Source organism: Cryptomeria japonica, chromosome 5 (genome assembly GCF_030272615.1).
Source record: "Cryptomeria japonica chromosome 5, Sugi_1.0, whole genome shotgun sequence".
Taxonomy (NCBI): Eukaryota; Viridiplantae; Streptophyta; class Pinopsida; order Cupressales; family Cupressaceae; genus Cryptomeria; species Cryptomeria japonica.
In genome coordinates this window covers 627,823,993-627,847,399 of record NC_081409.1, presented here as the reverse complement: position 1 = coordinate 627,847,399, position 23,407 = coordinate 627,823,993, and the positions used below count along the sequence as shown (strand labels likewise).

Genomic DNA, 23,407 nt, shown 5'->3' with positions numbered 1-23,407 from the left:
TTTCCTAAAGCTATCTCTCGAGGGTGTGGTTTTTAGGTCCATATATTGTGAAAATAAAACATAGTTTAGAGACATTGCTAGTTACCTAAAAGAGTGTCCAATTAATTATTTGGTTGACCATGCCTACTTGATAAAAATTTGAAACCATTAGAGGCAAATGTTTGCTTTGATAGATGAGGCATACATTCATGATGAAGTCTTTTGACCAATCTAGGAGAGCAAGTCATCTTAACGGAAATAAATCAACCAATTTTGGTAGGGTAGTTATGATCTAATTTCCTATAATTTATTATATTGTGAAAAAAAATTATTTGAGGATTCCTTAGACTCAACTATACTTTTCTTACCCATTCACAATGATTTATGGGATATTCTGTGTGCATCATTTTTTCTAATGAATTTTTAATTTACAATGCCTACAAAAGATTTGATTATTAATTTATAATGCCTACAAAAGATTGGATTTTTAATTTATATATGTTAATTAGCTAAGGTACTCCAACAAATTAGAATCTCAACAAATCATGCAATAATTGCATAAGGAATTGGGAAGAGAACACTCTTTGAAAAACACCACCAATAAAATTTTATGAGTAGGGTATGATTGGTCTATAGTATTTAGAGATACATGTGCATGTAAGGAAACACCACCAATTTCAAATACAAAAATATAAAATAATTTTTTGATGTCTTTGTCACTAGTCATTATAACTTGCCCATTTTTAATATGTCTGGATTTTATTAGGATGATAAATTTCTATTTTTCTAAGGGACATAAATTAGTGTTAACTACAATTGATCATTGCGCATAGTGGTAAAAGTCAATTGCAATTAAATCTTGTTCTATTTAGGTCATTAAATTTGTAGAAGAAAATTTACAATTAAGGTTGGGTGCATCTTATTCACTGAGCATGCCCTTAATTCTACTAAAAAAATTCAATGGGTTTATGATTGTTTATTTATTTTAAATTTTGCCTCTACTCATTAACTCCAAGGTAATGGAGTGGCAAAGTCTAAAAATAAATTTAAAAAATTGATAAGAACACTAGATATTAGCATGGTTTGCTAAAATATGCCAAATGGGCTAATAGAACCAAATGTAAGGATGCTTTGAAAATATTCCCTTGTTGGTATATGGGTAACAATCTTTATTTTAGTGAATCTCATACTCTCAATTTATCATAAAGATTGTGATCAAGTGAATCAATTGATGAATGTCCTCCAAATGGAAGAATTAAGAAAGCAAACATTACAAAAGCCTAGCATGCAACAAGAAAACATTTACATATTTCTAAGAATTTAAAGTTTTTATTTATAGTTAGATAATTTCTAGTTGAGTTGAGGTTGGACTCGATATAAAGAAGTAGAATATTCTCTTGGAATATCACTCAAACTTTACACATAAAGATATTTTGGTGTTCCTATAAGTCGCAAAAAGATTGGATGTATTTTAAATATGGAATTATTTGTTTGCCATCTATGTAATTTGAACCCTTGGACATCATTTTTTCCCTTGATTAAAAAAAGCAGTCCATGCAAAGGCTATGATTGACTCCTTTTACCCCACTATGGCTATGGATGCCTAGTGAAAATGGAGCAATACAAGGAAGTCACTTACATTATAGATGATTACTTGCAATTGAGCAATGTCCAATTGGTAAAGCATGACAAGTCTTCTGTTATGAAAATAAAAATAAAGATAATGTTAAGAAGAGGTTTTCTTATCTTCAATTGAAGCATTTTCTTTTGGGCACATGCATAACTAGAGACATTATGGCTCTTTTAAATACACAAGCGTATTTATGCCAAAAAGGTTATTTGTTATACCCAACATTTAAAATTTTCTAATTAAGACCATTGTAAATTGGAAGATATTTTTCAGCATTAAGTTTATATTTTTCTAGTTCCTAAATGTTTTTCATTAATTAAGAAGCAAACTAGGGTATTGAACCCTTTACAAAAAAATCCCTAGAGTCAAAAAAAACATGCAACTTATAGAAAACTGCAAAGAAGCAATACAAACAAAAGAGAGAGAAATAGTTGCAGCCAAGTTGTTGAACAAGACAGAACCAAGTCATGAGGGAATTGTAATTATCGACATCAACACAAGAATGAGAAAGGGAAGAGGAAGAAGAAATATCTTTCCTCTTACGAACAATAGTTCAAGTGATATTATCATCCAAATGCTCATTAAAAGGGAAAGCGTGAAGAGAAACCCCCGCAAAGGGCCCATCAACACACGAAAAAGAGAGCATCCACATGCGTAGAAATGAGTGGGGATACCCCCATAAGGATTCCATTAGCACAAGAGGAACACGGAGGTTCAAAAGGAAAATTGGTTTGCACAAAAAGGGAAAGAGGTTCAAAAATAAAGTTTGGGGGTGTCAGAGTTGCACCAAAAGCAAGAGACACATCATCACCTTGCGAGGAGTCACTCAAAAAATCAAAGCACTAATAGTTAAACGGTCATCAGTAGCATCCTTTTGCCACATAGAAGAGCCCTTGCGACACGAGAGAAAACAATCTATAGCCAGGTGATTAATGGAGAAGCACTAACGATGTCTAAAGGGGAGGCCCTCAAAATGAAGAGTTTGAGTTTGAGGCCTATCCCCAACCATAAAAACCGCATCTCCGTGAACGATCTTGGAGATGTCATCGTCCACCAAAATGCACACAAAATTGTAGTGCCCCATGAATGAAGTAGAATCTCAACTTTCAAGAAACAACCAATAGAATCAACAATGGCCTCATAACAAGAAGGCTCCCAATGTTGTAGAGGGAGGTTCATAATTCTAACCGACACCAAAGGCATATTGGGTGGCTCAATAAGAGGATTAACGGAGGTTTGCCTACACTTGATAGAGAGAAAGTGCTTCCCCCAAGCCCATATCTTACTGAACACCAAATCGCTATCCTCTGAGGAGGCAAAGGAGGAGATGCAAAAACCTTTAGCATATGGGAAGAGTTCAACCTTACCCACCACAAGAGACTTCCATAAATCCAACACCCATTTGTGTAGATCAAGAAGAAAGGACCACAAATTGGAGAATCTACAGACTAAACCCCTCAGACTTGTATAAGTCCTCATTTTCCACCACATCTTAGCCATAAACCACCACCCAGGATGATTTGGCACAAAGAAGAGGATGAGATTTCTTCATGATTTTTCTCAAGTTCAAGATTTGAGTGGACATGATATTTGATAGTTAAGTTTCCCAATTCTTCAAGTAAATGATGTTTTGGGCTCAAGTTTAATTTAGGACTTAAGTTTCTCTAAATGTTATAAATGATTTCATCGTGTTCTTTCTCAGCTCAATATTTGAGTGGATGTGATGATTGATAGTTAATGTAGAACACAAGATACTACTGAGATGGCGGGGTGAATCAGTGATTTCCAAACTTAACCCTTTTTAATCCTAAATGTGATTACCGGTCAACATACAAAAGACCAAGTAAACTTACCGGTGAGATAAGGGAGGAAAAAATTATGCAAGCACACACAAGGATACATCACACAACACCATATATGCGAGGAAAACACAATCTGGGAAAAACCTCTGTGAGAAATGTTGTTGGAGTCTACTGCTCCAATCCAGCCTCACAATAAACACTGAATACAAAGTTTAGGGCACCAACCCCTGATTTAGGGAACCAACCCAAAGAGCATCAACCCCTAATTTTAGGGCACCAACCCCTGCACCAAGGTCCAACTCAGTGATCTCAATGATTAAAAATAATACAACAGTTATAACCTGGTTACAAATGAATTTTGTAACCTCTCACAATTAAATTACTCTACCAGTTCTACTCTTCTCAGCCGGTCTTCCTCTGCTCTGTTCTCTGTCAATTCTCTACTCACTCAGACCCACTGCTGCTTGTCACCACCGGTACTCTTCACTCTGTCGGTTATGTTCACTCTTATCTCTACTGATTCTTAGCTTACCGATCAAGTCCTGCTATGATCTTGCCTTGCCGGATCTTCACTAGCACTCCCACTGCATTGCAACACCCTCTGTTGCCTTCCTGCAAGTTCTAGCTCCACCGGTTCACTTGACTGCAACACACTTTGCAGGTTACCAATTAAACCTATGCTAAACCCACTTACCGATTACACCTTCCAACACTCAGTCACTATGATCTTCAATGAACTCTCTGACTGATTGGCTCTCTGCTGCACTTTCACACTCTGTTCTTCAATATCCAGCACCTAATCATCTAGCAGCATCAACATCCTTGATCTTTGACCTACACATATATAGTTGTGCATTTCCACCAAAACATCATTTCAATCTGGGTGCTAGGGTTTCTCCACTGACTACGAGGTGCATCATATTATATTCGGATCTCTTCTCTGAGATTGTCAACCTGCCACATATCACCCATCACCGCCAATCTTGTTGCTTCCAATACATGTTTGCTATATTTAGTAAAAATGGCTTGTTTATCGGTCTGTACTTTTCAATCATGATGAATGATCTTGCATCTTTACCTACTTCGATCGGCACTTAGACACTCTTCATCGATTGTGATGCCAATGAATCAGATCTTTGTCCTCTAATTTGTCTTGAGCCACAAACCCCTACAATCGACCCATGATATTCGGGGTCTTCATTTAATGCCAACCGACTCATCACCAACCTCGTTGAAGTACACTTCACCGACCACTGCATGCTTTCCACTTGGATCCTATGTGTCATCTTTGTCGGCATCCACCTCTGCTCAGGCCACTATGTCGGTTTAAGCTCAATCACCAACCAACATACTACCGATGTTCATCTACCAGTTCATCTTACCTTGTCGGTTATACATTAACTGGTCAACCTTTGAACCATGCAGTCTCTTGTTCTAGACGGTGGGATCACATTAGCTTCGTCACCAACCTTGTCAATCCACTTCATGCTCATCTCCATCTGATGAGAATCTTTCACTTTTGCACTCTTTTCTCTCTTACCGGTTGACATTGACATGTGAACAGTCATCAAGGCTCATTCTCTAGCACATCGGTGATATGACAAACTCAGACATCAGTCATCAACAGGCATATTTGTTGATGTCAGCAATCTGGTAACTCCATGTCTGGAGCTTCTCAACCTAACCTTCATCTTCATTTGATTGGTTCCTCTCAACCGGTTTGCCAAAGTGGCAAACACATCACAACTCACTCTTCCTCTTATGTCCTAGTAGCTCATCATGCTTTCACTTGTTGAACCGGTGCATTTCTCTGGTTTCACATGTTGGAGGCTTCTAATGTTTCACTTTGGTCATCCGATATGTGCCTTCAAATTCTCTGACTGTCTTATCTCAGAGGGTTATGATGTATTCCATGCATGTTGTTAGATAAGCTCAGTATGACCACTTATCGGTGGGAGTAGATGGATCAATGCACTAAACCTGACTTTACTGACATTGAGCAGACATATCTTCAATTAGGCACATAACCCGGTAGACATCCCCTTTGTCTACCTTACTAACTTGCAGCAGCCCAAAATCCGTCGATCATATCATCTTCAACTGGTGCGAGTCATGTTGTATGACATCCAATTGCATATCGATTCCCTGCACTTTCTCCATTTGCATAGCTTTGCTTTCTTACCGATCATAATGCTTACCAGTTGGCAACCCTACACTGCCAACACATCACTCCCCAGTTGGCATTACCATAATGCCAACTGTCTCTGGTGCAGGAGCACCTAAGGGTTGAAATGTCCTTGACCAATATTGACTTTTGAGACCCTCTTGTGGTCATGTAGATATTTGATTGGTTGTTTTCTTTGCAGTTTTTGAGTTTTTCCTTATCGGCAAGACCTACCCCGATCGGCAAGTCTTATCCCGATAAGGTTGCCCAAGTTGGAGTAGTTGTATCGGGTATTGGCGGGAGTTGTTTCAAGTTACCCCAATGACCCGATGAGAAATCATAGGCATGGAGTGGAGCCATCGGGTATCGGCCGAAGATCTTTTCTTGCTACACCGATGACAGTTATCGGGTATCGAAGAGATTTTTTTTATACTATCCCGCAGACCCGATAGGAAAGTGCTAGCCGATAACAAGTGAGCAAGTCTTGCGGCTTCCAAAAGGATCGGACGATTGTCGCTATGCCGCGACGGGAAAATGATCGAAGTTTATTTGTCGCGACTTGGTGACCAAGGTGGGGCCCAGCAAGGGAAAAACACACGCAAGTTAACGAGTGATCAAGTCCTGACTAATCGGATGGTTGTCGCCATACCTCTATGCAAAGGTGCTCGAAGTTTATCTGTCGTGACTTGGCGACCATGGTGGGACCCAACGAAAAGGAAAAGCATTCCGAGCGGTTAGAGAGGTCGTGCTGAGATGTCAGGGTAGAGCCCCCGGAACCAATCAGTGAATTCCATGTTGCAAAGCACAAAAGAGAGATCGAGAAGATCAGACGATCAGATTAGCTTTTCGGTTATCTTCTCGAAGACCGATAGAAACGTCCATCAAGCGAAGAAAGGCATCGGCTATCGGACAAAGGGATTTCTTGCTATCCCGACGCCGGATTGGAAAAAGTGCGAAAGGTGAACATTATCATCGGTCATCGGAAGTAAAGTTTTGAAGATTTTTCGATGACCAGATAGGAAGTGTGGAGCGCAGAAAATCGACATTGGCAGTTGGAAGCCAGGTTCTGTGGCTACGCCGATGGACCGTTTTGTAACTGTTTTTCAGTTTGAAAACCATTTGTGTTTCATGATGGATGGAATGTTTAAAAGACCCAATGGGCATTTGTAAAGGGTTGGATGTTGGATGGTTGAATACTACAGGAAATACATACAGTCTGTTTTTTGGTTTTCTATCGTTGAGTGTTATACTATCTTGTTTTGTTAAATTTCATTATAGTTCTATACTAAAGTTTCCTTTTTGTTGTTCAGTACTTTGTTTTGAATTCACAGTGTAAATATGGCTCTGTCTTGAACCTCCACCATTGGATCCACGCGACCATTGGAGTTCTTCAGGAAGAGCCAAAAATGTACAGTAAGGGTAGAGTAGCAGTAGGAGGAAACCAGGAAATGACAATCGCCATTTCTGCATACTGAGCCTAGGCAATCTTGGTGATAGTTCGACTAGGTTTTCAGCAAACTGAAAGAAATAACTTGCAGGGGAAGGAAACTGCTATGAACTGGAAATAGATCAAGAAGGCTACAATCCTGAAAGCAAGACATTGTGTAACCTTAGGGAAAGGTTTACTAAACCAAACAAGATGGGTGGTTTAGCAAGGAGAGAAAGAGTGAGTGTGTCCTTCACCCCTGCAAGGATATGTTGAGCAGGCTTACTTTGTGAGCTTGAGGAAGGTGAGTTAAGCAAACAAAAGGTAGGGAAGCCCTTAGAAGTCTAGAGGGGTAGACTTGAACCTGGAAAGGGATAGAAGCAAACCAACAAAGGAACCTACTTGTTGGTAAACTAAGTAGCCTCCCTATCAGTCTCCAATGCTTATTCACTGGTCAACATCCCAACTTATGTCTCCAACACAAGCCAACACTAACTTGTGTACCGGTGACTCCAATGACCACAATGTCGGTTGACATCTTCTTCTTACCAGTGATGAGCTATACCGGTAACATTCTATACTAGTTGACATCAATGACACCATTACCGGTTGACATCAATGACAACACAATGCCAACAATCTCCCCCTTTGGCATTGATGTCAACACATGTAGTATCTGGTATACTACAATTTTTCTCTCCCCCTTTGACAACAATGGCAAAGGGAATTGACAAAGATTTCTACCAATTGCTTCTCCCCTTCTGGCCATTTCACTTTGCAAACTCTCAATCAGCAGCACTTGAGATAGAGGTCTCGGACACCAACTGGCACCAATTGCTTTGCTACCAAGTGTATATACAAATCTGACACCAATTGCAGAAAAGTGTGTCAGTGAATTTCACTTACCTGTTGGTCAGACTGCATCTTCTCCCCTGTTGTTATGCAAAAATATATTCTAACTCCAATTTTTAGTTACCAAGTGTTGAAGTTGATACTGATACCAATTTGATATCACTTGTATGTTCTCCCCCTATGCAGGTAACTCTCCCTCTTTGTTCACAACTGGTTGCTTGAGGACTTTTCTCTTCCTTTGCAGATATATCTCCCGGTGGGCAATACAATTGTTCCTTTCAACCGGTGGTTGGTAGTGCAGCATAGACACTTAATCTCCCCTTGTGTCCAGCATGTTTGATACCAATCAGTAGATATAGCAGTGAATTCCCCCTGAACCATAGATCTCAGATCTTCTTTGCCTGTCAAGTTCTAAACCAGAGCTCCAATCTGCACCTCATACCAGTTGAGATGAATGTATAAGTGATCTACTGATGATCTTCCAGCTCCATGATATCCATCACCACTTACGACATGATCTTCCATGACCACAATGTCAAACTATATAACCATCATGTCAACTATCATACTGGTTAGATCAAAATTATGCATGCATATATGATCTACTACCGGACCAACACATTGTCATTCAGGTCTTCTCCAATATCACCTGAGACATAATTTCCTCAATCCACACCACTAGAGTTATTGCAATGATCCCTGAACACATTGACTTGCATAACCTGTAATACAGGTTAAAATCCATATCGGTAACATACTACACATATCGGTTTACTCTACCGGTCCAATATCTCTACCGGAGCACTTTATCCATCAGCCTTTGTCTTCTTGTGTCAAGTGCCTTTGATCCCAATTTGCAGTTTGAACCATCCATTGACACGTGCAGCAGTAATTCATCCCTTAGATGTAAATGTGTAGCCAAGGCATCAACCACACACACTGCCATCTCATCTTTTCCCTTATACCGGTAGCAGCTTGTCTTTCCATTTGTCCATTTCAACAATGCAGGTGAATGATGTGATCAATATATAACTCCCCCTAAGTCAAGCATCTCCTTTAAGCCTTAGGAGATATCACATGTGCATTGAGTGCACAATGTTGGTCCATGGTTCTACTCTCTTTCTTCTTCCTCCATACCTGCTTGGTCTCACTCATCTTCCCATTTGTAGTGTTTGAAGCAGGTCTTACTTTCTTCTTCTTATTGGCCCTTGCTCTACAAAAATCTACATCATGACCGGAAGCATTGTTGTAGAAACATATTGTAGCCAGCTACCGGAACCGGTAGATTTCTTGATCTTGCAGGAACATTTCTCCATTTGTTCCATGCAGGTTTTTTATGCTCATATGTTCTAAAATTGATTCCATTTTGAGCATAACTGTCACACCGGCTGCCATGTGACTGAAATTTCTTCTTCATGCATTCATGACTTCTATGGCCCAATGCATTACATCTTTGATAGACTACATTGTTATTCCTAGGAAAAATATTTTGTCTATTCCTAGAACTCATTTTGCATTCATTTTCTTTATGGCCATAATCTTTGCAAGCAAAACAATAACTGGAGAAACAACTTACAAATTTATTTTCCAAGCATGAGGTGATCTTACCAGCTTGGTTTCTCCATTTATACTTCTCCATGGATTGTTCTTGGGAATAGCAGCATCTCTTTGTCTTCCACCGGCAAAAGGTCTTCTAGGTTGTCTTCTTATGTTCCCATTTCTAATAAAGCCTTCTTCTCTTAGCTTTCCTTTCCCTTTAGGATCAGCATTATTCCTTCTTGCAGCACCGGTCTTCATCCTCATATCTTCACCGGTTGTAGTTAGGTCAACCTTCTTCCTAGGAGAATTTATGAGTATGAAGGTTTGTTCCTTGCTATATCTACTTGAGGAGACAAATTGAATGTCTTTATTGGAGACATTCTTGCTTGTGGAGCATTCACTGGCAACAAGACCTAATCCTCTGATATCCTTGGAGTGTTTTTGTTTCTTCAACATTTTGTCCAAGGCATCACCATTGCCATCAAATCGGATCCTCACCTTGAGCTCATCTTGGCACTTTTAAAGGTCTTTCTCAAGATTCTCCATTTCTCCTTTTAGCCTTTGGCATTCTTTATCCTTTGTCTCCACTTCAAGCTCCAACTCCTCACATCTACTCACCTTAGCATCAAATATTGATTTTAACTCATCAATCATTCCTTTTGCCTCTTCGAGTTGAGTTGTCAATATGCAGATATTCTTGTCTTACTCTTCAAGACATGTTCTCAAGGTTGCATTCTTCATGAACTGAAATTTTGTAATTCTTAAATTTATTCCTAACATTTTTCAGCTCATCAAGGGCACTTACCATCTCTCTTTCAAGATCAACTTGAGCTTCATCATCTTCTTCATCTTCACCATCACTGGCAAACACATCTTGCTGGTAGGATTGATCTACATGATCACTTTCTGATGTGTGCATCTCACCTTTTGTCTCTTGATCCATGAAGAGGTGGGTTTCTTCTTCATCATTGTTGTTGCTGCTAACTAATCTATCTTCATCTACAGACACATGTGATTCTTTTCTTTCTCTCACAAATCGGTTCTGCAATGCTAAGTTCATTTCCATATAGCTTCTTCAACCTATCCCACAAGCTCTTTGTCAATTTGAATCTATCCACCTGTGAAGAAACATCACTGGAAAGTCCACTAAGTATAGTTTTCATGGCTTCAGTGTTGCATTCATATCTTCTTTCTACATCAATACCGGTGGGAGGACTGACCGAACTAGAGAGACCATTAACAACCGACATCCATACTTCATAGCCTAATGAGGACAGGTAGACTTCCATTCTACAACTCCATATAGAAAAGTTTGATCCATCAAACACCGGAGTAGGGGTTGACACAAAACAAACCATTGTGTTCTCAAAACCAGAATCTACCCAAGCTGGAGAAATCTTATTAAACTAGGAGCCTAGGCTCTAATACCAATTGTAGAACACAAGATGCTACTGAGAGGGGGGGGTGAATCAGCAATTTCCAAACTTAACCCTTTTTAATCCTAAATGTGATTATTAGTTAACATACAAAAGACCAAGTAAACTTACTGGTGAGATAAGGGAGAAGAACATTATGCAAGCACACACAAGGATACATCACCCAACACTGGATATACGAGGACAACCTAATATGGGAAAAACCTCGGTGTGAAATGTTGTTGGAGTCTACTGCTCCAATCCAACCTCACAATAAAGACTGAATACAAAGTTTAGGGCACCAACCCCTGCACCGATCTCCAACTTAGTGATCTCAATGATTACAAACAATACAATAGTTATTACCCGGTTACAAATAAATTATGTAACCTCTCACAATCAACTTACTCTACTGGTTCTACTCTTCTCAACCAGTCTTCCTCTGCTCTGTTCTATGTCGGTTCTCTACTCACTCAGATCCACTGCTGCTTGTCACCACCAGTACTCTTCACTCTACCGGTTTTGTTCACTCTGATCTCTATCGGTTCTTAGCTTACTGGTCAATTCCTGCTCTGATCTTGCCTTGTTGAATCTTCACTAACACTCCCACTACACTACAACACCCTTTGTTGCCTTCCTGTAGGTTCTAGCACCATCAGTTCACTTGACTGCAACACACATTGCATCTCACTGTTCACTCTGACCTTACCGGTTAAACCTTTGCTAAACCCACTTACTAGTTACACCTTCCAACATTCAATCACTATGATCTTCGATGGACTCTCTGACTGGTTGGCTCTATGCTGCACTTTCACACTCTGCTCTTCAATATCTGGCACCTAATCATCTGGCAGCATCAACATCCTTGATCTTTGACCTGCACATATATACTTGTGCATTCCCGCCAAATCATCATTTCAATCTGGGCGCGCTAAATTTTCTCCACCAACTACGAGGTGCATCATGTCAGATCAGCTCTCTTCTCTGAGATTGTCAACCTGCAACAGATCACCCATCACCGCCAATCTCGTTGCTTCCAATACAAGTTTGTTATATTTAGCAAACACGGCTTGTTTTTCGGTCTGCACTTGTCAATCACGATGAATGATTTTGCATCTTCACCTACTTCAATCTGCACTTAGACACTCTACATTGATCATGATGCCAATGAATCAGATCTATGTCCTATGATCTGTCTTGAGCCGCAAACCCCTGCAATCGACTCGTGATATTCGGGGTCTTCATTTAATATCGACTGACTCATCACCAACCTCATTGAAGCACACTTCACTGACCACTGCATGCTTTCCACTTGGATCCTACGTGTTATCTTTGTCGGCATCCACCTCTACTCATACCACTATGTCGATTTAAGCCCAATCACCGACCAACATACTATCGGTGTTCATCTTACCTTGTTGATTATACACTAACCAATCAATCTTCGAACCATGCAGTCTTCTATTATGTCTGATGGGATCACATCAGCCTGGTCACCAACCTTGTCAATCCATTGCATGCTCATCTCCATCTGATGGGAATCTTTCACTTCTGCACTCTTTGCTCTCTTACCTGTTGACATTGGCATGTGAACAGTCTTCAAGGCTCATTCTCTAGCACACTGGTGATATGACAAACTCAGACATTAGTCATCACCAGGCATCTCTGTTGATGTCAGCAATCTGGTAACTCCATGTCTGCAGTTGCTCAACCTAACCTTCATCTTTATTTGGCTGGTTCCTCTCAGTTGGTTTGCCAAAGTGGCAAACACATCACAACTCACTCTTCATCTTCTATCCTGGTAGCTCATCATGCTTTCACTTGTTGAACCGGTGCATGTATCTGGTTTCACATGCTAGAGTCTTCTGATGTTTCACTTTGGTCATCTGGTATGTGTCTTCAACCACCTGCCTTCAACTTCTTTGTCTGTCTTATCTCAGAGGATTATGATGCATTCCATGCATGTTGTGAGATAAGATCAGCATGACCACTTACCAGTGGGAGTACATGGACCAATGAACTAAACCTGACTTTACTAACATTGAGCAGACATATCTTCAATCAAGCACATAACCTAGTAGACATCCCCTTTGTCTACCTTACTAACTTTCAGCAGCCCAAACTCTATCGATCATATCATCTTCATCCGGTGGGAGTCATGTTGTATGACATCCAACTGCATACCGGTTGTGTGCACTTTCTCCATTTGCACAGCCTTGCTTTCTCACCAGTCATAATGCTTACCGGTTGGCAACGCTACACTGTCAACACATCACTCACCAGTTGGCATTACCATAATGCCAACTGTCTCTAATGCCTATTCACTGATCAACATCCCAACTTATGTCTCCAACACAAGCCAACACTAACTTGTGTACCAGTAACTCCAATGACCACAATGTCGGTTGACATCTTCTTCTTACCAATGACGGGCTATATTGGATACTAGTTGACATCAATGACTACCATTTCACATCAATGACAACACAATGCCAACAGTTAACTTTCCTAATTCTCCAAGGATGTTTTGGACTTGAACTCAACTTAGGGCCTAACCTTGATTATCTTTTAAAATAATTATGGTTAATCTTCTCAAAATTCACGATGAATAAGGTTTACATGCCTTAAGCATCTTGAGACCTCAAGAAACATGACTTGAAGAACATTTAACTAAAGTGTGGTTAAAGTATTGAATTTAGGAATTAAATGTGTTTAGTATCATTTTTTTAATATTTGATAAGTGTGCACCATAACTATTTTAATGTTTGTTTCTTTGTTTTAATGGTTGTTTAATTTTAAGTGCCTTGTTTTCAAGATCAAAATTTCTTAAGAGATTTGCTTTGAATTCTAACAAATTAGTCTTAAACCTCAAGAGATTTCCGTTGAATTTTATTAACAAACATTTTAGTCTTCTCTTTTGTGTGAGCTAAAGTTCTCGAATTGAATTAAATCAATCATGTCTCTTGGCTCAAGAGGTTTCTTAAATGACTGCACAAGTAATCAAAGACCATATTCAACTCAGGGCTCTCAACAATAGACAACTATAATAAACTCTTTTGTGTTTTCAAGGATGTATATGATGTCCCAAAAGACAACACAAAAGTCTAGTTAGCTCCTAATATTCACACCAAGTTTTTTCTTCATAGTGAAACATCAAAACCTAAAGTTTTCCCTTGCCCTAATACCTTAAGAGATATATTTCATCATTCTAAGCTCCAATATGAAATTCATTATCCTTTGAATGGAAATAAATTGTTAATCTCTTAAGTGTGGCTTCTAAATGAATGCTAAGATTCCTACACCCTAACTCCAAAATATGGTTAAGCTCATTATATAACTAATGCAAGGACCAAAATGAATCAAATATCTTTGAGGTTATGAAAGACAAATATGAATTCCTTAAATATTTCAAGATGAAAGAAAAGCACTCTTGCCCAATCAAACATTTCATCTTAAATGAAAAAACATAAAGGATGGTCTAAAAAACATGAGAATGGCATTGAGAAGGCGACTAGGGCTTCAACCACGCGATTTCAGGGCTTTTCATCCGCGAGATCAGAATAGGTACCATGTTTTACCTGAGTCTAGATCATGGAACAAACCTAGATGGGTATGGGAGGATCAGAACAAAATAGGGAGTTTTGATTTTTCTCGAAGAGCTATTGGTGGTTGGGGTCGTGCTCAAGTTTAGAAAAGGGATGAGTCTTCTTCGGCTTTCAAGGATTTTCATGGCCTCGTGGAAGACTCAAGAACGGTATGGCAAAAAGTTTGAAACAAAGAATGGCGACCCAAAAAGTTACAAAAATCTGAGGATGGTGAAAATAAGTAGAGAGGCACCAACAACAAATCGGGGAGAATGAGATTCCAACCATGGACAACCAAATGTTGGAGAATGAATATAATAATGTTGTTGGGTCAAAGTTAGTATAGTTGGATATTGGTCCTCCTACTACAGGTGGTGTTTTGGGATTGAAGGGTACCACTGAGCAAGAGTTGGGCTCCCTTCCTTCTAAAATGGAAGGACAGTTTGGACAAGCTAGGGTGGCACTGGATGATACAATCAACCTAAATAGTCGGGAGGAAGTTGTTCATTTAGTGGGTGAAGCCATTGCTAAGGTGGAAAAGGTGATGGAAGCGATGGGGGCAGGTTGTTTGGAGCAACTAGTGGTTCAAGCCAAGACTATTGGCCCTTCGAATTATAAACAAGAACCAAATGATTCAAACTCTTTGAGTGAAGATAGTACTTTAGAGAATGATTTGGATTATTTGTCCTTCGAGGATGATGAAGATGAATGAGGATTGATGGATGAAGAAGGTATAGTGGAAGTGAGGACTATTAACCAATCCCAATCATTGGTGTAGAAGGCCAGGTTTGGTGAAAAGAAGTCACAGGGCTGCAAATCAAACAAACTCAGATTGGAAATGGTAGGGTGCGCCAAAGGCAAAGCAAACTAAAAGTAGGGAAGGGGGGGGGCCTTCCTAAAGGACAATGAAAATCCTAAGCTTGAATGTCAAGGGATGCAACGCCCCTGACAAAAAGCATTTTATTAAGCAGGGGTTGGATCAAATGAAACTGGATTTAATATTTTTGCAAGAGACTAAGCTACGTAAAGAGGAATTTGCTAACCTTCTGAGACTATGGAGGTCATTATAAGGTATCTTTGTGGATGTGATTGGTGTTGCGGGTGGCTTGGGCATTATATGGAACCCTATTTCTTTAACTGTTGAGCAGTTTGTTAGTTCTCAGCCTTGGCAGCTGTGTAAAGCCCATTCTTTCAGGCTAAATTGTGACTTTTTTGTCTTGAATGTTTATGGCCCTGCGAAAGTTTGGTTACAGCCAGAAGTGTGGCTACAAATTTCAATGATTCTATAGGGTTTGGTTGATAATTTAGTGATCAATGGAGGTGATTTTAATGCAACATTAGAGTTGGTTGATAAGAAAGGAGGTTATTCTGGGTTTAAATATTCACAGACAGATTTCTAAAACTTTGTTTCCTATAATGGACAATGGGAAATTAGGACAAATTGTGGTGCTTTTACCTAGCCTAATAGAAGATGCAGTTTGGATCACATTTCAAAAAAATTGGACAGATTTTCCTGGGAGGAAGTTGGGCTAATCAGCCCTCGCTCTTTTAAGGCTTCTTTTAAGCCTTTGGTTGCCTCAGTTATTTCCCTGTGGAGTTTATTGTTGAGCTGCGCGGTGCCCCCTTACGATTCCCTTTTAAATTTGAGAAGATGTGGCTTAGGGACTCTAGTATTCGGGATTTGATAAATCACTAGTGGAATTTGGCTCCTAAGTTGGATGGAACAAATGCTTTTCGGTTCTTCAAGAAATTGTAATTCATTAAGGAGAAGTTAAAGGAGTGGAATAGAAAAAGGTTTGGGGACATCTTTGCAGGAAAATACAATCTTGAAGCTGAGATGAGAGTGATTCAAGAAAACGTTATGAATAATGGAATGACAAATGACCTTTTTCAGAAGTAGAAAGAGTTTAAGGGCAAATATAATGAAATTTTAGCTCGAGAGGAGGAACATTGGAGACAAAAGTCTCGTGATTGTTGGCTAAAGGCAGGTGACCATAATACCAATTTTTTTCATTATTCAATGAAAGCGAGAAGACCTTGGAATAGAATTACAGAGATTAAAGACTCCAGTATTAATAAGCTAGACGATTTGGAGGCTGTCAATGAGGCAATGAAGTATTTCAATTCATTACTCTCGAGGAATGAGTTAGTGAATGATCAACAACAAAATTTGTTACTTTCTAATATTCCAAGGATCATCAGAATGCACCAAAATCTATGGAGGAGGTGAGAGTTGTTTTTTCTATGGAAGGGGACAAAGCTTTGAGCCCAAATGGCTTTCCTGCTTTCTTTTATCAAGTTTTTTGGGAAGTAGTGGGGCATGATGTTTGGATGGTTGTGGAGGAATCCAGAGAGAGTGCTCGGGTGGCAAAGGAACTGAATTGCACTCTAATTGCTTTGATTCCAAAGACTGAAAAAGTGGAGACCTGTAATGATTTCTGACCTATTTCTTTGTGTAATACTCTATATAAAGTTATTGCCAAGGTCATGATGCACTGATTGTTCAGTTCTAAAATTCACAATCTCGTAGGAACAAAGTGGTTTTATACCAGGTAGATCCATAGTGGAAGATACCATAATTGCTCATGAAGCCATCCACACTATTAGGAAAGCCAAAGTGGATCGAATGTTGATTAAGCTAGATATTATGAAGGCTTATGATATGGTGGACTGTTCTTTTTTTATTCAAGTCATGAATCATTTTGGGTTTGTTGGGCATTAGTTGAATTGGGTAAAAGCTTATATAGATGGACCATGGTTTCTCAGTGTTGGTAAATGGCAGCCCTTGGGGTTTCTTTCAATCCTCGAGAGGTCTTAGACAGGGAGACCCATTTTCCCCTTTCCTTTTCATTATCTTGCGGAGGCTGTAGGTAGATTCATAAGAAAACTGAGGTTGGATAGTAAATGGAAAGGGGTTAATATTGTTGAAGGCCTTGAATCATCTACACATCAATAATTTGTTGATGATATCATATTGTTTGGGGAGGCTTCATTGAGAGAAGCATGCATCATCAAAAAGGCTTTACGTTGTTTCTATGGAGCTTCAGGCCAACAGGCAAATTGGGCAAAATCTAAAATCCTTTTCTTTCATAATCCTCTAGATAAACAAAGAGATATTGGTAGGGTTCTTAGAGTGAAGGTTGGGTCTCTCCTAGGAAGATTTATGGGTACTCCTCTTTTTGGGGGCAAAATCAAAGTTAATCTTTGGCATAGATTGGTGGACAGTTGTGTTAATAGGTTAGAAGGTTGGAAGAGTAAATGGCTTACCTCTGTTGGTAGGCTGCTTATGCTCAAATCGGTACATTCTGCTATTCTGATCTATTCTATGATGTGCCTCAAAATTCCTAAGAAAGTGGATTAGGGTATTAACCAGCGAATGAGGAAGTTCTTTTGGAATGGAAAACATGATCAGGATAAAATCCCTCTTGTCGCATGGGATAAACACTGTCAACCTAAAGAATTTGGTAGTGTTGGCCTTAGGAATTGGAATTTGCTTAATGAGGCGATGGGAGCTAAATTAATATCTGCCCAAATCACAAATGGGTCAAGGTCTTGACACACAAATATTTGGACTCCCGAGATAGGGAGCGCATTCTGACTACTCAAGATCCTCCAAAAGGCTCGGCGGTTTGGAACTTCATTTTATCCTACAAGAAGGTTATTATTGATCATGTCACTTGGCAATTAGGGAGTGGTGAGAAACCAGATTTTTGGGATGATTCCTGGAAAGGTAGACTTGCCTTAAAGTTGAGAGATGGCATGGGGGATATTAAACGCATTGTTGAGACTTCTTGAGGATAAAAAATCAGGAATTACATGGAGATGATCAAGGTCAATGGTTTAAGTTTGTGGCGGTGGAAGGATACTCAAACCTTACCCTTAACCCCACAACAAAAGATCATATTTGATGGTATTCTTTCAGAATATTCCCCTTATTTGTCTCATGGAGATGATGAACTAAAATGGTGTGGGTCCAAGACAGGTAGATACTCTGTTAAACTTGGATATAAGTTGATTGAAGATGTTGATAACATTGAGGAATGGCCTTCTCGCCTTTGCTGGAATACTCATTGTTTGCCTAAGGTGGGAGTGTTTGCTTGGTTGGCATTGAAAGGGTGAATCTTGACAGGGGATAGACTTAGAAAACTGGGTTTTAACGGCCCTTTTAGGTGTGCTTTGTGTAAAGCTGATAATGAATGTCTTGATCATTTGCTTCTAAATTGTGAAATGGCACAGCATTGTTGAAACTTTTTGAAGGCGAAGTTTCGTGGGAAACTCCTTTCCCTGGTAAATTGATTGATCTTTTTAAGAGTTGGCTTGTTGAACCCAGGAAATCGGTATATTCAATTGTTTGGACAGTTGCTCCCTCGATTGTCATTTGGGAGATTTGGAAGGAAAGAAATAGGCGCATCTTTCAGAGTAAGGAGGAATCAAGGGAAAGTCTTTGTGATAGAATTGAACAGGCTATATCAGAAGTGGTGTCAGTATCAACATGGAGTCATAATTTTCATAAGTATCCTTTCTCTATGGCAGATAAACTTATTCAATCACGATGGCTCCTTCTTAAATTTAGGTCCGTTAATGGGTTGTCTAGGGTAAATCCTAATGGGGGAATGTCTCTATATTGGTTTGGGGTAAGCTAGAGCAAGGTTGGGTAAAAATTAATTTTGATGGTGCCTCAAGGGGTAACCCTAGCATTTCGGTGTTGGTTGTATCACGAGAGATGATGTAGGAAAGGTTCTTGTAAAAGGGGCTCAAAGGTTACCAAATGGAACAAATAATGAGGCGGAAGTCCAAGCTACTTTGATGACAGTTGAGCTGGTATATAACCTTCAAATTCCAAAATTGCATCTCGAAGGGGATTCCAAGATAGTAACAGATGCAATCGTTAGTGGATCATCCCAATGTTGGCGAATAAATAAATTTATTTCTATTATTCGCACAAAACTAAATTTTATTCAATCTTTTAAAATCTCACATATCTGACAGGAAGGCAACCGGGAGGCAAATGCTCTTTCTAACCTGGGTTGTGAGTTGGACCCCCAAGGGACTCGGTGGTGGGACGGCTCAAGGGCTGATGTGGCATGGTCTGCTTGAGCAAGTACGTGGAAATGATGACTCTTGCCTTTAGGATGCACAAATTCACTAAATTTACTCTCGCATTATTCTTTGGGTCGATCTCACTTTAATATCATTTAATTTGAGGTGCCACCCAGACTGATCATTATGACAATCTCTTTGCGATTATTAGGAGGTTGGGTGACACGTTTTTCAACATGTGTACGAGTTGGCATGGCTTTGTAATCGAAGTTTCTGGATTTGGTGGCATTTGTATTTGTTGAAGCGAAACTTTTTTTAGTTTTCTAAAGTGTAGGTGTGATGTATAGCGGAGCTGAAATTTATCATCCCACAGGCAAATTATTGTGATGGAGACAAATTTTACCTTGCATTCCACTAAACAACAGCTTGCTTTTTTAGGGTGCATTTTGGATAAGCGTCTGGGTGGGATTTTTCTGTGCAATGAGGAGGAATTTTGGATATCGTCAAGCATTTATTAGGTCATGAATATTTGGTCTTTGAGTTTCGTTACAGAACAAACATGGACATTGTGTCAATGTTTGTGGCCTAGGGTCTTTCCTTTAGGACAAAGATAGAAGTTGAATGGGTGGCCAAAATGTGTGTCCCCCTTCACTCGCTGTGTGGTTTGGTCTTTTGTTGGGGAGAGCAGTTCCTAAGCAAGGGCCGAGGCGTCCATTTGGGAAGGTTTGATGCCAAACTAGGTGAATGTGGAATACTAGCCTTTCATGCTTTGGCGAGATGGTGTAGACCGGGTGGCAAGGACAGAGGAGCGCGGGAGGCATGGGAGGATCTTCTAGTTTACATCTGCTCAACTTCAGAGGCAAGAGAATTGGCTTGGGCGGCAAAGAAAAAGCAAGATCGTGGAAAACAACAAGTGACTAGTGTTGAAGGCGACCGAGATGGGTCTTCGAGCAAGAGTATGGAATTCAAGTAGGAGTCCTTTGATTCTTGTTCCAATTTTTGCTAGTTTTCGCTGGAATAAGTAGCCAGATAGTAATGTTTATGCATACAACCTGTAATGGCTTATTGTTAGTATGTTTTATGTTCTACTTATAGACTTTATGGGTTCATCCTTGTTTTTTCTCATAAACTAGAAAATCATGTATACAATTATTTTAATCTATAATATAAAATACAAAATTATCGATCAAAAAAAAAAATCATCTTAACCATCAAAGATGAGCCAATTTTATTTAATAGTGTATAGCGCTACTATAAAGGACAATGTGTACCCAAGCTAGGTACCTCTATTGGCAATTATTCTTACCAAGGAAAGTCATCAAAAGGAATATGGATAAAGAATTTTCCAATGTCAAGAAGGGAAGACATTTCTTCATGTACTTGCATTCCACTGATCCTCTTTATGCTTTGTTTACATATAACCCATAGATCTCCCCTATTTGATTCCCCACAACTAGATTTACCTATACATTTTGGGTAGTAAGGTTGAGATGAAATAGTCCTTTAAAAGGTGGCAAAGACTAATCAATCATAAAAGGATAAGGACAAGAATCTTGACATCAACATCCTGAAGGAGGATATCAACTCTTTGAAGGTGAAGACTCAAGAAATCACAAGGTTGATGTAACAACTTCAAGAGTGTAGGCCCAGCTAGATGAGTCACATAATCAAGTTTTCAACATACTCAAGTCCCCTCCCAATGATGTCAACCAAAGCCTATGGTTATGTCCTCTTACTCCTAGAAGGCCACATTGCAAAGGTGAACAACATCGAAACCCAAGTGAACTCTAAAAGAAAGTGGATTTGATCTTCGAAGTGAAAACCTATGCTTGTTTTCTATTTCTTCTTCTATCTATTGCATAATTGAAATGGTAGGGCTAACTATAAGGGTAGCCAAAGTCCCATATGCATGAGCTAATTACAAAGTACTTACAAGTCTTGAAAAAGCATGTAGCTATTTTAAATTGGATCTTCCCAATGGTAAACTTCACAAAATTGTGGAACAAACAGGGAGATCTAATTGCACTAGCAAAATTTGAGTCCTCAGTTGGCATCCTTCCTATTTTTGTTTCATAAAGAAATGTCAGGCATTAAGCCAAGACGGAAAATTCAGTTCAATTTTGGTCGTGACATCAAAAAATGGAGAGAATTCAACAAGACGTGAAGCTAGTCACTGCAATTGCAAGCAATCATAAATGCTTTTGTTTGAGCGAGAAATTTTAAACCAAACTTATGAGCCCTATGCAGTAATTTGCAACTTGTGTTTTGTTCTTTCAAGAAGGCCTAAAATGAAAGAAATTGGTTTCTTTGTACCAAAAATAGGTAACGGAATTTTATTTTAACATGTTAACAACACATTGGTGATCAACTATAGGCTTTAAATGATATCAAAACAGAAAAAAAAAAAGCACTCTTTTTTATATTCATTCTTATTATGTTATTACTACTAAGCAAATCTAATGTGATCGAGTATCACGAATTTTCGAAAGCTTTTTTGACTTATTTTTCCTTTACAGTCCATATGCTTGCCTATTTATGTTCTGTTAAAAAAAAAAAAAAATTAAATGACTATTTGCACATATTTGAACTTAGTAACTTTGAATGTGCATACAGGATTCCTTTGCATCTATAATTGTTGGTTAGAAAGCATGGAGACACATTCTAAAATATGAGGGAGCGCACAATTTTTGTGCCATTGATTATTTTTTAAGGATGCAAAATGGTCCTTCGTAAGAAAAAGTGATATTCGACAGACTTCAGTTGTACAGACTCAAACTGTTGCATGCAACGTCTCTGGTCAAACTACTTGAATAGTTAATGTTTTGTTTTGACAATTCATTACCTTGTTTTGCTTATGACCAAAAAATAGTCTGCAAAAACCTTGGAAATGATACATATCGACAAAACTTTGGACCGAAATTTATATGGATCACTGCTAGTTCGTGAGATAGGAAAACTTGTTCCCAGAAACATATCATTAACCGAGCAGTTACACCTAATAAAAATATTTACTTATGTTGTTTGTCTTGGAAGTTATAATACATCATAGAAAGTGATATAAAAAGTAATTTTGAAGTCAAGCACTTGCAAGCTGACCTTGCAATCCAAGGACCCGAATTGCTTGCACTAGATGCTTGCTGGCATGCAACTTCAGATTAGATGAGGGTGCATACATTCCAGTAAATACTGTAAGAGTTGATAGAGCTTACAAATAGAACCTACAGATATGATGCAGTCAAGGCTTTTTATGATTGAAAACAAACATTAGTGTTTTTCTCTAGCTACTAGGAATTATTCCTGGAAATTTCAAAATTGTATTGAAAATACTTGTCGAAAACCATGCAAGGTTGCTTTCTCAAAAAAAAAGCTTTTCATATGACATTGTCTTTCCTATGTTTTTAACATGTTTACATAACAGCAAAATTCATTAATCTACAACAGAATTTAGTGGCCTTTTCTAGACTGATGCTGTAAGTGTCTATTCGTGACAACCACCTGTTAATCTTACTCTTTGCATATTGTCTAGGATACATACTCCAAATGCCTTTAACATTTTATTGACGCACCTGAAACTGTCAAGTGCCACGTGGAAGAGCTTCCAGTCAATTTTTCAGTGCCTCCCCAAACACCATGGTTCATTGTTTTGGCATGGATTTGCATTTGATAGTAAATTCTCTGTGGTCCCGCATTGCTGAACAAAATAAATCTTCTTGATAAAGCCAATTAAGAATACCTATGTCATATATAAAATGCCATATTTAAGCAGATTCGCTTATCCAATAACCTCTTCTTCCAATCACTTTATGTTAAGGTTCAAGAAATCATTGGATTTTCAATTTCAAGACACATTTCTGAACAAAATAAAACAAACTTGATAAAGCCACTCAAGTATGCCTATGTCATACGTAATGCAGATTTCCTTTTCCTTAACTTCTTGTCCCAAACACTAAAACATGCAGAGCAACAAAGACCAGTA

General features: G+C 38.9%; 1 pseudogene; it reads left to right on the top strand.

Moving 5' to 3' along the window:
* LOC131876000 (NADP-dependent malic enzyme-like) overlaps window positions 1–15,103 on the top strand; it is a 33,581-nt pseudogene extending 18,478 nt beyond the window's left edge.
* The last annotated feature ends 8,304 nt before the right edge of the window (window positions 15,104–23,407 follow it).